Genomic DNA, 14,618 nt, shown 5'->3' on the forward strand with positions numbered 1-14,618 from the left:
AACTGGAGCTGCAACAGATAGACATCATCAGCACCAAAGGGAAAAATGTAAAAGCAGCTATCCAGGTATAAATCTCAATTGCCAACCAGTGCATAACACACTATTTGTTACTTGCCAAGAGTGATTATCACTTGCTAATGTGAGTGCAAATTGTGTAGGTTGACCAACACCTTATCTACTAGAAGCTCTATACTAATAGATATGCATTACAAAGATTATTCAAGTGCCGCAAAACTTCTACGTTACAACAGAAAAATGTTCGCATGAAAGCGAGATACTACATTTGCCCTCTCCCAAAAATAATAGGTTTTCCTTGATTGGTGATTGTCACTGTAGTAAGCAATAGGTTGTTTAAGACTTACTCTATCCAGTTTGCTTTTTCACATTTGTGTGCATGCGCTACGCCCTTCTGTGTTGAAAACAAATTGGTGATCCAAGCTACTTTTATGAATAGATATAAAATGTATCTGACAAAGTGTATTGTTCACCTTATATTTTTATACAAGTTAAAGTTTTAATTTGTACCAATACTTCATATTCTGAACCTACTTAAATCAAGCTAGTTCATTCACTTGCAAATAGGTTATAGATAATTAGCAGTTAATCCTCCCATTACTGCTTGGCAGAGAATATGGCATTCCTGTCTTTGCATACATCACAAGGGCTTGCACTGGATTTAGGTCCACTAATTGACATTAAACCATGTGATGTTTGGCGCCCCGGCCCTTCTGGATTCACAACCATGCTTCTCCACCCAGTCCTTGGCCACTAATAGATTAATCCAATGCTAGGTTCTACGTTTACGCATAATTTGAAAGCTTCACAGGAAATGTGTGCATTTAGATCTCCTCAGGTGCCTCTTGGCACAGTCAAAAGATCTCCTTCTTTTGTGATCCTGCATCCTGTGGTCAGAGAAAAGTGTTGTATTTTTCTTACTACAGCGGAGGAGACCCCCGCCCCCCTCGCACATGCCAGGATTATCAACGGACTCTGGAAATTGGCAATGATGGGCATCAGTAAGGCACCAGGACAAGAGCAGAAAGCAGGCACTGTATGCACTCCCTCTACTTTGATGTACTAAATAGCCATTCTGGCTTGAGTACACCCATGAACCAGCCATAAACAGTACCAGGGTTCTTCTCCCGTCCCACCATCCCCAGTGCAGACCCCACCAGGCAATCACACGATACAGTGAATGTACCCATTCACTCATTCGTCCGCTCTAAACTCCAGGGTCTTCATTTTCTTAATGATGTCCACCGCATGCATCTTCAGGATTTCCACAACATCTTCAAGGTCAGATACTCATGTGCTTCAGTCACCCTACTTGTCACTTGCACTGATCTGCCCCAATGCAAGTCATGTCCACCCCTACTGCATTTATTTTGCCTTTACAGCGAGATCCTGGCCTGATGGATGTATTCATCCCACACTATTCTGTCCAGGGAAGACTGTACCTCCCAGACTCTCTGCATGCAACATTGTGCAGACTGCGCAAATGCATAAATTGTGCTCTGTTGGAGCGTTTCATTCACTTCGGTTTTGCCTATGCTGGTGGATGTTGTAACTTTTCAGTCTCTCTCAGGTCTCAACACCTCAGGTTTCACATGTGCATCACCCGCATCCCACCATTTGACGCAGCGTTCCTCTTCTCTTATAGAGCTATATGCAACAAGGCGACCACATGCCAGACCTCTGCTATACAACGCCACTTTGCATTACACTGGCAATACGGTTTAATGTTAACATTGCCAATTGCCCTACCTGTGGTCGTTGCTCATCACCTGGTGGCTGGTTAGTATTGCTAAGGTTTCTTTCTGGTCTTTAGTCCTAATCCCCATTGATATTATAGACAATCCAGTATGACATTCTAAACCCTCTGTTTGACGGGCAGAGATGTAAGTCTGCCCGGCCAACGGACTTGAGAACAATTTTACTTGTAATACAGAGTTTGCAAAATAGTTTTAAAACATCTATAAGGAGCAACTCCTAAACTCCCTTAAAATGGTTATGGTCACTTGCGCTGGGACCCCATACTTTCCCTCAAACTTCGAACTGTTTTGCAGCGATTAATGGTTTGTGGGAATGGTTTTGTGTGATCGAAGATTTTGCCCGGCTGAGCATTAATGGTGTAGTGTATAGTGGGATATACCACAGACCAATGTGTTCAAGGAAAAATAATGCTTCCTTCGCCAGTACAGTCAAAAGATAGTTGGCAATGCAAAATCAGAGAGTTGAAGCCAAAACATGCACACAAAAAAAACCCAACTTCAGCGCTGCACATTTTTAGAAATGTGGAACGGTCATAATGGAAATCAAAGCACAAGGACAAAGTAAGGTACCAACTGTTTGGATAAATATTTGTATTTTCCTCTCAATTGCCAGTTAGCATATCATTGTTAGTTTCTACTATGTCCAGTTACCACTCAAAATCCAGTTTCCCTTGTACCCAAGCTTGCACATCATTAACTGCTTTCATTACACCCAGATAGCACACAATATTAATTTTAGAAACGTTCCGCTCTCAGGTTGTATGGAGTGGAGGGTGCACAGAGCCTAGTTTAGGGTTTGTGAAAAGGGACTAAGGACATTCAACTAGCAATTGAGCATGTCCCAGAGTGTGGTCGATGATCTGCCTTGCATGGCTTAGGGCGTGCAACGTACATGATAAAAATGCGTAGGCTGCAAATAAAGCAGAGATCTATGGAGAGTGGGCCATTGCAGTTTCGTAGAAACAAAATCTGAGTGGTCATTTTGGGTAGTGTGAAGGCATAAAGTAAGACCCAGACAACAGATTCAACTTTTTAAGTAGATGTTTTATTATTCGTAAATGTCAGGATGGAGGAAGGACTAACTTGCCCTATGCTAAGGTGGGATTTCCCTAACTAAAGAAAACTAGGGAAAGTATGTGTCACTAGGTTCAACGTAAATGTCTGTCTGCATCCAAAACCTATACTTGCCATCACAACCAACCATATATAATGTGTAGGGATGTCAGCATCAAAAGAAATAGTGGTCAAAACAAAGTTCTGAGCTTCTTCCAGACGGTGGCTTAAGTTCAGCTTCCCTTCCCCAAGTTCAGAACAAGTCCAAAAAGGTCATGGGGTTTCCTTCCCCAGGAGATCAGCCCTTCCAGGTTTCAAAACAGCAATCAGTTCAAGTCTCTTGACTTTCAAAATAATTCCAATTCAACTCCTTAACCATTCAAGCGTTTCAATAGGTCACAAAGGTTCCTTTTTCTACCTCTATTTCTCATGCACAAGTAATTGTGATAAATGCCATATCATATCATAAATCAAAGCAAGCTTCTTCACATTGGCTTTCCTTGGCTCTTTTCACACGGAGAAGGGGGGGGGGGCACTGGGTCTAGGGCAGTTGTCAGACCACACCGTCCAGCGATTAAAGGTCATGCAACCGATAACCCTTGGCACTTTGGTATATCTGAAGAACCTTTGGCACTTTATTCTTATGTATTCTTCAGATATACCAATCAAAACTGATTTCAGATTCTCCATGGCATTCTATTGGCTTTGACACAATATGCATTTCACATAAAACATTCTGTGGTGTTCACCTTTTTACACCACCTTGCTATCACTTTGCTCATAAGGGTTCATCACTTGCTTTGATCTCGTGCTGTATTCACATAGGCTCATCAAATCTCTCAGTTCGGTATTCAACAATGCTTGGAGCATTCACAAAAAGTACTTTGCATCTTTCTCCGGCATTCATTAATGCTTGTAGTACTCTCACGAATACTTATAAACCTTTTCAGCTTTATCAGGGATTCAGTAATTTTCGTAGCACTATTAAAAGCACTTATGCCAAATTGCAGCTTGTTCGACATTTAACAACATTGGATTTAATCTTCCATAGCAATTGTAATGATTCGTAGCTCATTCACTATGCCAATATGTCTCTCTCCAACCCTGCAGCGCCCCGGTATCAGTGTTCCAGTCTCTCAGACTCCCTGGGCTATTATCGCTCCTCCTGGGCTCTCGATTCGGCTTCAGCCCCGCCTGTTCCTTGCGTAAGCTTCTGCAAGCAGCCCTCGATTTCAGCTGCGCATAGTCCCGCTCTTCCCTAGCAGAGGCTACCAATGGTCTGCGGCGGTTGAGAGCCTTTGGTGTCCCACAGCTTCAGCTGTGGACACTAGTGAAAGGGGACAGCAGGCTTCGTGACCCCTAGCACGGCCTGCGCAGGCCCTGACGTCTATCTTGCATTCCTGCTCAAACGGGCTTTGCGCCAGTCGGTTCCCCTCCAGCCTGCTTTGCTTCTGCACGCTGCGTTCCTTCATGGGCGTCTCCCCCCCCAACATGGTTCTCTCCAGGATGGTTCTCACCCGGATGGTTCTTTCAAGCTGCTGGGCGGTCCCTCATTTTATACACCTGGGACCCGTTAAGTGGTTTCAGGTGTAAATCCTTCATTTTAGTTGCCCGACCATAATTAAGCCAATTACCTGGACATGCCTGACATTTACAACAGTACTCCTCATAGCCCTCTGCCTCGTCTCAGTACCAAAGTGGTGTGAATGAATGAAAGTGCATTACTACCAGTTGCTTCTTCCTCTTCCCAGTGTTAAAGGGAAATGGCTGGGGGACAGTTTGGGTGGCAGAAAGGGACAGAGATGGATAATAGCCTATAAAAGGCAGGGGGACTATAGGGTTCCTTTTCACAGGAGAGGGGGGGGGGGATACCATCTCTCACCCAAAAACATCCTCTCCCTGCTCCCAAAGTTCCCTCCACCCAGGTGATCCTCCCTTTCAACTCCACCCCCAGGGTCAGGATCCAAGAGCGATGGCCTTTCCCTGGCCACTTGAGAGGAGGACCATAGAGGAGTAGAATTGAGGATACCCTCAGGTTCCTCACAGTAGTTTGACATATTTTTCTTTCCTTTTAGAATAGGGTCCTGTGAAAAACGAGAAGGTGTTTCACGGCCTAGTCCCTTTGGATCCCGTGTTCAGGTGGCCAGGAGAGGCCCATCGCTTTTGGATCCCGACCCTGGGGGTGGACAAGCGAGGGAGGATCACCTGGGTAGGGGATCCTCAAGGAGTGGGGGTGAAGCACCGGATGGTGAGATATGGTATCCCCCTTTTTCCCCTAACCCGTCCATTCCTGCGTATTTTACGGGAATCAAACTTCCATAATTCCTCCCCACTGTACACTGACAACCATACTGAGTTGAGGAATGAGGCCAGGAGGATTACCTCTGATTTGCAATGGCTCTGTCCCTCTTGAGATCAGGCAGAGTCAGGCACGTAATCCAAATTGCATACTGTTAGGAAAGATTCCCATTTATGTGTCATTTTCCCTCTAGTTGTGTACCCCCAACTTTATGCTGCTGTTTTAACAACATAGTCTGACTTTGCCAGTGAAGCACAGCCTTCAGCTGCACTCCACTGAGCTTTCGCTTGCTTTGTTATGGGGAAACTGAAATGCCCTTAAAGGCAGTCAGTACTGGAAGACTTTGTTTCCCTTAGTCCGTTCCAATGTAGCAACTTTTCTGCAACATGTTACAAGTGCACAATGTACGTTACAGTACAGTGGCTTGGGTCTTCCTTTCATTTCCCCAAGGCCCTAGACTCCATCTAAGGATTTTTTAGGAAAAGTGCAGATGTGCCTGGGACAGGGCTGGTGGCAGGTTATCTTCATTTTTAACCCTTTCTTGCCATGCCACTTTCTTAACCCACCTGCCTGTGCCAACCGCGTTTACCGCGGTTGGCACAGGCAGGTGGCCTGGCTCCAAAAGGGCCGTGACACAAAGTTCTTTTGTCTTGTTCTTTGGCCATCTTGCCCCTTTGCCTTCCCCAGGAAAAACCCAACCCGGGTCAGTCTTTATTTGGGCATGCATTCTCCCGCGAAATGCCAAGCTTTCGCAGGCTTCTGCATGCCTGGTGTGTGTGTGCTTCCAGGATGTGGGCTGGACTGTCTAGTTCCAATACACATCCTAGGTGCCAGAGAGTCAGTCTGTTGTGCCGTGAATGACTGGAACCACCGTGGTCCGTGATTGGTACACACCTGGTGTGCCTGTTTGGGTGCAGATCTCCCATTGGGTCCTCTTCGTTTTGGCGCGCATGAGATTCTGGATAACAGAAGGCCCCAAATACCCACACCAGGTCGATCTCTTGAGTTCTCAGTGAACTTAGGATAGGATCCAAGTATCCTGAAACTAAGACGCTGAGTCAAGGAACCGCTGGTGACCCACTGGAAGGTTTGGCACTCTGAGCCCGCAGTTGTCCCGCTGGACCCCTCGGCATCTGATCGAACTACAAAGTCTGCAAAGACGCTTCGACCCATTGGAAAAGTGGGTCCAACTATTCTCGGCAGCTTCATCAAACCCTGCAAGTAAGCCTTGTCAGAAGTATCCCTGGGCCAACTAGTAGGCTGCCAGCTTGCGCAGGACCTTTGCTCTGACACCACCACTGTTTCACGGAGACCCTTGAAACTTGGTACATCGCAAGCTCTGTGTGTTCGTACACTTGGCATTCCCAAGTCTGGAATAAAGAGAGCGCCCGAACCGGAGTACACGCGATTACTGTGTCATCCACCCGTGGTGGCGAACTTTGCAGGTGCCTTGCTGCTGTACCCTTCTGTGCCCTAAAGCCTGCTAAAGTGAAACTGGCCTGATCCATCCACCAGAAGCGGAGAAATCGCCACTGTCCCGCATTTGAACCTGCAACCAAAGTGGACTCAACTGCCGAAGTTTGGTCCGGAGTGCGCCGGGGGTCAGGGAGTACCTGCAACCCTTACCGGTGGCCCCTAGCGCATCCATCCACTTTTAAGCACAAGTGTCCCCTCTGGGCCACTCACCTTTCTACGGGTAGCCTCTGCTACCGCCCCATTACTAACTCCTGGAAACTGTTCTGCCCTCTTGGAGAACGTATTCTTCATTGTGTCACCCACCATCCTGAGCTGCTACAGCCCCTACAATAGACCTGGTTTTCCCCCTACTGCACCATCGCGTGCACTAGCATTTGAAAGTACATTGAGCACTAGGCTCCTCTCTTCGTAGGGACTGGACTGCCTCTCTGTTAGGGTTAATGTAATGAAGAATTGCCTAAAGACTATTTGCACTGCTCATTTCCTTTCCTTTTAGGTTGTGGACCCATTTCGGGCTTTTAAACCCTTTAGGCCACTTGGTATTGTGTACATGTGTTATAGTAGTGTTGTATTGGTTTCATGTATTACTATTGAATAATTGCTTTGTGTTGAAGTTCAAAGGCCTTGAATAAATGTATATATATATATATATATATATATATATCTGACTGGGAGTGATTTGTAGTGTCCTTTACTTGTGAGCTCATTGAGGTCTTTCAGTCACCCTCACCCCTCCTGAGACCTAGTCTTGACTGCCGCAAATGCTACCTTGATTCGTCTGGCTTGTCCAGAAGGTTACCCTGTTCCAAGAAACTAGGCTGGCCTTCTGAGCCTCGGCCCACCAGGTCAGAGTTCAGAAATCCATCTTAACACATACACCTGCCACTGTCAGGATAAAAGGTGGCGCGCACGGGCCAAGGGCCCACTCTACACATGGCTGGGTATTAGAAGGAACAGTTCTTTCGGGCTGATGCGAACCGGGCGCAGGTTAGAAAGCCAAGGGACTGATCGGCTGCTGCGGAGAATGAGAAAGCCAGGCGAGAATTCCATCCTTTTGAGAAGTCGTAAGCGTTCCACAGCCGAAAACGAGTGAGCGGAAAAGAGAACCCTTCAAAGTGCTTACAGGCGGCCCCCATAACCCGCCCCCCACCTCGGGTGAATGGCAGAGTTGGGGAGGAGCAGAGGAGGCGTTGGTAACGGCCTTGCCTGCTACCAGAAAAGCATTGACGATAGAAGCGCGATTAACACGACCAGTGAGTTATCGATGGAAACAAAAGCCTGGTTTGTGTTAAGACCAGAAGAAGCATGTAACGAGAGTTGAAGGTTGAGCATGTGCTGATAACATGTGTAATGAAGAAAACAATTATTGAATACTGAGAAAAGGATAGAAAGTAACAGAGTGGTCCTACAAAGCGCGATCGCACATTCGAAAGTCTCTGTGAAATGTTCGAGTTATGGAAAGCAGGAAACAAAGGCATGAAAGTAACAGCAATCCTGAACAAGTGTTGTTTAAAGAGGATATGAACTTTGAAAGATGCCAGGAGGGCAAAAGTAAAACTACAAGTATCAAGAGGCATTGCGTGTGAACTATGAGGGATGCCGAGAGGGAAAAGTATAACTACAAGGAGCATTGGTTTTGTGAAGATGGTGGATTGTCAAATTGTTTAAATGAAGGTCGAAGAAGTCATGCAGAGCTCTACATAAAATCCTTGCAGTTTCGAAAGTCTTCGACAGTAAAAGGGATAAGGATAGAACATTGGGAAGGGAACCCCCACAAAGAGAAAAAAAAAGCGCAAGCCCGGTGGAGGGAAGCCTGTGTTGAAGAGTGGCATAGTGAAACCACAGAGCAGAACTGAATACTGATAAGGTGGATGACGCCCAAGGAATTGATAAGACTATCAAAAGCTTGGATATGAAACTGTTGAATTGTACCAGCAAGCCAGAGTGTGCAAGACTGATGGAACTGTGACATCCACCTATTCTTTAAGAAACTCTTGAGAACCTGTGCCTCTGAACGTGGGGAAGGAAGTTATTACCCAAGCCATTCTGACATTTATTTTAAGACACTTTTTATATTGCCTTTAAACATTTGTTATTTGAGAAGGAGAGCAAGGTTAGGTTTTCTTAGTGTAGGCCTTTTTATTTTGACCAGACTGATGTGGACCGATTTGTTGTTTATGTAATGGTCGAGACTACTCCCATTTTAGAGTTAGGGCCAGTTAGCAATTCCACCAACCCCAGTAAACTACAAAGGTTTTTCGATAACTTGCATCTATTGTGTCTGTCTACTGTTGATACTATGCGTTCCTTACAGTCCCCAACCCCACACTCCCACTGCCCCACCCTTTCAAAATCCCAAATATGTTATAAATATTATGTTAGTTCTAACTTCTAAAATGAGCCCTAGCAAATTTACCACCATCTATGTTGTTAAATCGCCATATACCATGAAGCATCTACTGAGCGCAGCAGAGCACAACCGAATAGAGGATGTGCAGGGTATAGCTGAACCCACACTGCGTGTAGCCAATGTCCTCTCAGAAATTGATAAATTGATTAGGAGTGCAGAATGGCAGAGAGAGGCTTATGGTGTGCATGTTTGGGTATTTCTGCGGATGTGCAAAGCAACCGTCGGTTCAGATTGTGGACCGCAGGTTCTACTTATTTTTGCAGTACATTCATAACACAGGCTCTTTCTTGGTGTATGTGCCTTAATTTTGGACACTGTGTGTAGCAAATATAACACTGTTTGTAATGGCGGGGATGGTGATGGAGGATAATGTTGCTGCTACTCTAATCTGAAACCCAAGGCAGAATAATGTGGCACAAATCATTGAATAAGCTTTGAATCTTGCCAATATAGAAACAGTCTCCAAAAGTCAAGTTCACCTTTTTTTTTTGTTACATGCTGCCACACCCCTGCTTAAGAGACCCGGCACAGCTAAGACTACAGTGCTGTGGTGGATTAGTCATTCAGGAAGATAAATATCAGTGGGCTGATGGTACGTTCTTGATATATCAGTGTCACACTTCCAGTGATGCACTAGGTGTAGCTGAGATGTATAGACGTATTTGCTAGCAGTTGGCCCAGCAGGTGTCAGTGTCCTTTCTCTACGAGTGGCGAGTCAGAAGAAGGACGCAGACTGATCTTCCATCTCAATGAAAGTTTATTAAACCAAAGGGATAAATGCCTATCTTTCCCTAACTAATAAAACTAGTTAAGGTGCTCGCCAGCGAGATTCCAAACAGAATCTGTCCACCTACCACTAATATAACAACCAACACCAGGAGAACGACTCCTGTGATGAAACCAATAGTCATCACAGATTCCCTGGCGATGACCTCCTCCCATGTGGCCAGGGGACGGCAGCCGCTACCTGATCCTGACCACAGGGGTGGCTATCTGAGGGAGGATCACATGGGGGGAGACAACTACAGGGGCTATGTCACGACTTCCTTGGATGAGACGCGGTATTGCCCCCCCCTCCTTTCCCATGAGGAAGACCATTTAATGCCGAGACCTTAATGGTCTATTGCTATATGTTTGTTCCTCCTTGTATAGAAAGTAAAGACACCTCTTCCCAATATTCTTTGGGTCAAACGGCCACCTATGACCTGAAGAATAAAAGCTCCAACACCACCTCTTTTGCTTCTGTTGCACCTATATGTGAAACTATCTCTCATGCAAAACCACTAGAAAAGACTATCCCAATACTGTATGTCCAATGACAACCATGGACCACAACTCCCATAACCTTCTAAGTACCGAGAAGCGGGATGATGAAGGAGTTGGTACAAGGTAACAGGTGCCTGAAGCTCAATGTACAGATATGCTGCTCTTCAAAACCACCTGTGAGAGCAACATTTAAAAAGATAGCAAGCGCACTACGTACTGTGACAGTGCAAGAGAAGACGTTGGTTTCTCTGCAGAGGCTTACGAACGGGGGAGACATGATGTGTCAGAGTAGTGGAGTCTGCCGAGACAGAAGGAGAGATGAAGTGCATGAGCAGGCCATGACGTGGAGACGCCGGGAGCCACAAGAGAATTCCTGGGCGCTCGAAGCTCAAAGAGGCACATTCTCCTTACCGGGACCTGAAGGGAAGCAGGCATGTGACAGCGACAGCGGAGCAGCAAAGGAAGCAAGAAGGATGTCTGCACAATCCAGAGTGGGAAGCAGCAGCAAAGCCATGCTGCAGAAGCTTGGACAGGACCAGAGACGCTGGAGAGAATCAGTGAGTGAGCCCAAAGCAAGTGGGGACACTAGGGCGTTCCAGCGACCACACCAACGTCAATTTGTATGCTATGAGATTGCTACTACAGACACCACAAGAAGATTGTTTGAAAGCAGAAAAGGTAAAGAATAGATCCAATATGTAGAAAAAAAAGAGGCAGGGTGAGGCGCGCACTCTAGTTCAAGCTTTGAATACCTGCTGCATTTCAGTTGCTGTTCTCCTCCAAGCGCTTTCATGTCTCTAACAATCTCCAGGGAGGCAGTCTTTTCAGGTGTTACAGATTAGTCTCAATTGGGCTAAGGAATTCTGGTAGCTGCAGTCTGTTAAGGTTACCAGGAACCAACTCCCCTCCAATAGCACAATTGTTTCCCATGGTGGGGTGAGGGGAGGGGGACCCATGATATGGACTAGATCCAAACCCCAATAAGATACAAATGCATGAGATGCAAGTTTGGGGCAAAGTGTGAATGAACATTAAAGCAGACATATATACAGAGTCAAGAACGATATATGCCATTTTGGTGATATAGAGGAACTGTGAAAACACATAAGTCCTGGCAAGGGAAGTATACCAGGCAACTGAAATGCAAGAGGAGACCTGGCAGATGAGTATACCAGGCAACTGAAACTACAAGGGCAGGAGAGTACACCAGGCAGTTGGAAGTGCATAAAGAATCCTGGAAGGGGGGTACAACAGGCTATTTGCAAAGCTACAAGAAATGTTAAAGAAGGACAGTGTTTGCAAGCCAAAGGAGAATCTCGTGTTAAAGAAAGGTGTGTTGCCCAGCAAGAGTATTGTGAATCAAGGAGAGACACTAAGGAACTATTAGTAGAGAGACTTTGTCATCACACTTAAGAATTCAGGGAAAGGGAACCACCCTCTGGATCCAAGGTCTTTTCACCTTGGAGAACATTTTTCGTTGAAGCTTTTCTGATCATCATTTATGAACACTTTTCTGCCATCATCAGGTTGAAGACATTTCCTTTGCCACTTTATTGTTTGGTTTGTAGTGCGAGGGCCAGGATAGGACGTTTTGGACACAAGGGTCCGAGAGGCATTTTTCCAACCCATTTTCATTTAAATAAAAGTCTTTACATAAAAACATGACAACTTTGTGTCCAAAAACATGACAACTTTGTGTTCAGCTTTCATTTCTGACCCGTCACACGCCATTCTCCTGAAGACATCGTTTTCACAAAACTATCCTCAAACAGTGCCCGGTGACTGTTTTTATCAATTCATACAATTCTGTTACAGGGTAGTTCAACTTTTGATTCTTCTCTCTTATGGGACTATTCTCGGTTTCTTTTCTTGACTTAATTTACTTGTAGTTATCCTTCTCTTTTCCTAAGGTAACTTTAGCCAATGTTTAGAGCTCTGCCCTATGTTTCTCTGACTTTGGCATTTAGTTCACAGTCTCTGGTTTCTCTTTGGCCTTTGCCCTTATTATCAGTTTCAATGTTCTCTTAAGGAGTTTCTCTTCTCGGATTAGACCTCATTTCTCTGACAATCTCAATATGAACATTCCAGTCTTGAGGTTTGTATTTTCTCCCCGACTGGTACGAGTACGAGATTTCCAATAATAATTCAGATTTCAACACTAACGTTATAGAAAGTCATAATTCTATTAAAGACACTGAGGCGAAGGAATTTGCTTTCCCTCAACTTACTTCTTGAGCAGCAAAATCAATAGAACAGTAATATATACATAAAACTACAATTCCCAATACAGTTTCAGTCTTTGGTAGTTCCTATATTATTGGTCCTTCACAAAAACACATGACTTCCTTGACCAATCTGTACACATCTAGTCCCATAAACACTCTTTCAATGATCATCCTTACAATCTTTTTGCACCCCAACCGGTAGACTCGAACGGTATACTATCCTCCAACCATCTTTTCAGGTCCCCGTCACCTTACGTCTATATTGGAACCTACAAAATAAAACCGTATTGAAGAAATCTGGTCTATTCGGGAGGTGAATCGTGATGTACTCATCAGTACATTTAATCATTAAAACATTCACGATTGCTAGGGTGGGATAATCTTTCGCCTCTTTGTCCTTAATAGAACATGACTTTCCATAATGTTAGTCAGACCTTCCAGGATTGTACGGCATGAAATGGCAAATTTTGTGGCACAAATCTTTTATTTATTGCAGCAATTTTGCGGGACATTTTGTATTATCTGGAGGGTGTAAGATTGCCACATTGTAGGAAAGAGGCAGAATGCAAAGCTAAAAGAGAGTCAGGGTGTCATTATTATGCATCTTTTGTATTAATTTAATAGGAAGAATCCCAGATGTCTCTGGCTCGGCAGAACAGTTTTTTTCTTTTGGCTACAGTTTTTTGTTTTAATGTGCATGCCTATTTAATAGTATTAACTAAATTGAACGTTATCAGTTGTAATGCTGAAACTTTTCCCCTTCTATGTTCTCCAATCGCCCAAACACCCACACATCTCTCTCACTAACACACATCACACAGCTCACCAACTCCCCATTACAACTTGCATTCCTGAAACTCTCACTCGGTCATACAAATACTAATGTGCTATGTCACACTGTCAAGTCACATCTTGCACTTCCCTGCCCCTACCAAACTCCAAATCATACTCCCAACTCACCTTACCCTCTACAATTCCTCCCGCAATATACAGTCCTTCATTCTTTTGTGCCGCTTCTGCATCTTGCATCCTTTCTCCCATTCAATCACACTCTTCACTCATCTTTTTTCCCCAATCTACAGCTCACTGCCTCTTTCCAGCCAACCGCTTCCACTCTGCTTTCTGGCTCACTGGTCCCCCTGACCACACGCTCCATCTACTTTCTGTACCTCCGCTCGCTCTCAGATTTCTGGCCCACCGCATCACTGCTTAGTCTGCTCTCTTGTGCACTGCTTCCTCCTCTGACCCACTGCTCTCCCTCTGCGTTCTTGCCCATCACGTCACATCTCACCCATCACCCTTCCTCTCTCTCCTTTCCCTTTCATAGTGTGACCATTTTGATTTTGTAAAAAATTTAGATTTTGACCATGATCCTCAAAAAAATGGGACATTTAAGCTAAGGATATGCAATTTTTAGATAACCCATTTTTGGAAAAAGCAGGTCACCTTATTCTCAAACGCGACCTTCGCATTTCCACGAGGATGAGCTGTAGTGCAAATTGTGCGCTGAACAGCTGCCTTGAATAGGGTTCTGGGTTTGACAGAAGTGTAATTATTTGCGGCGGAATTGACCGTAGTCAATTTCACTGCGAATAGATTTGTACTTCTGCCAAACATCCCAAAATGTACCTTTCACCACCAACCCACCCCCCCTCCCATGGTTAACTGCTTGGTCGCTGCCGCTTCCCCTCCAACCCTGCGGTGTCAGATCAGTCCCTCTAACGCAGGACGGATTTGACGGCCAGGGTCCCTTTTTATTTTATTTTTTTGTTTTCAGACCCCCCCCCCCCATCTCCAATTTTGAGAAAGCGGGGGGACACCCCTGCAACCCCCAAGGCCAAAATACTGAGCATAAGGAGCGGGTGACACCTCTGCAACCCCCACATGTTCGGTATTTATAAAAATCGATTGAATGGTAGTGGCAAAATAGGTCAAATTGTACCATTTGATCGATTTTTGGTGGTCAAAATGGGTAGTATGTTGAATAGAAGCGCTCTCCCGCCAGTGTTCTGCAAGCTCCCAGTGGGCCCACTGAAAAATGCGACACAAAAAACGCATTTCTATCCTGTTTGAGGAACAGAAATGCAAGCGACATAGTAGCGGTTCATACCTTAAAA

The 14,618-nt window shown here is 45.0% G+C and overlaps 1 protein-coding gene across 1 annotated transcript in view; it reads right to left on the reverse strand.

Annotated features, from left to right (window-relative positions):
- The window catches only part of USP39 (ubiquitin specific peptidase 39), a 660,051-nt gene that overhangs the window by 612,092 nt on the left and 33,341 nt on the right, over positions 1-14,618 (reverse strand). The window lies entirely within an intron of this gene.

Source organism: Ambystoma mexicanum, chromosome 10 (genome assembly GCF_040938575.1).
Source record: "Ambystoma mexicanum isolate Mex_15411 chromosome 10, UKY_AmexF1_1, whole genome shotgun sequence".
NCBI lineage: Eukaryota > Metazoa > Chordata > Amphibia > Caudata > Ambystomatidae > Ambystoma > Ambystoma mexicanum.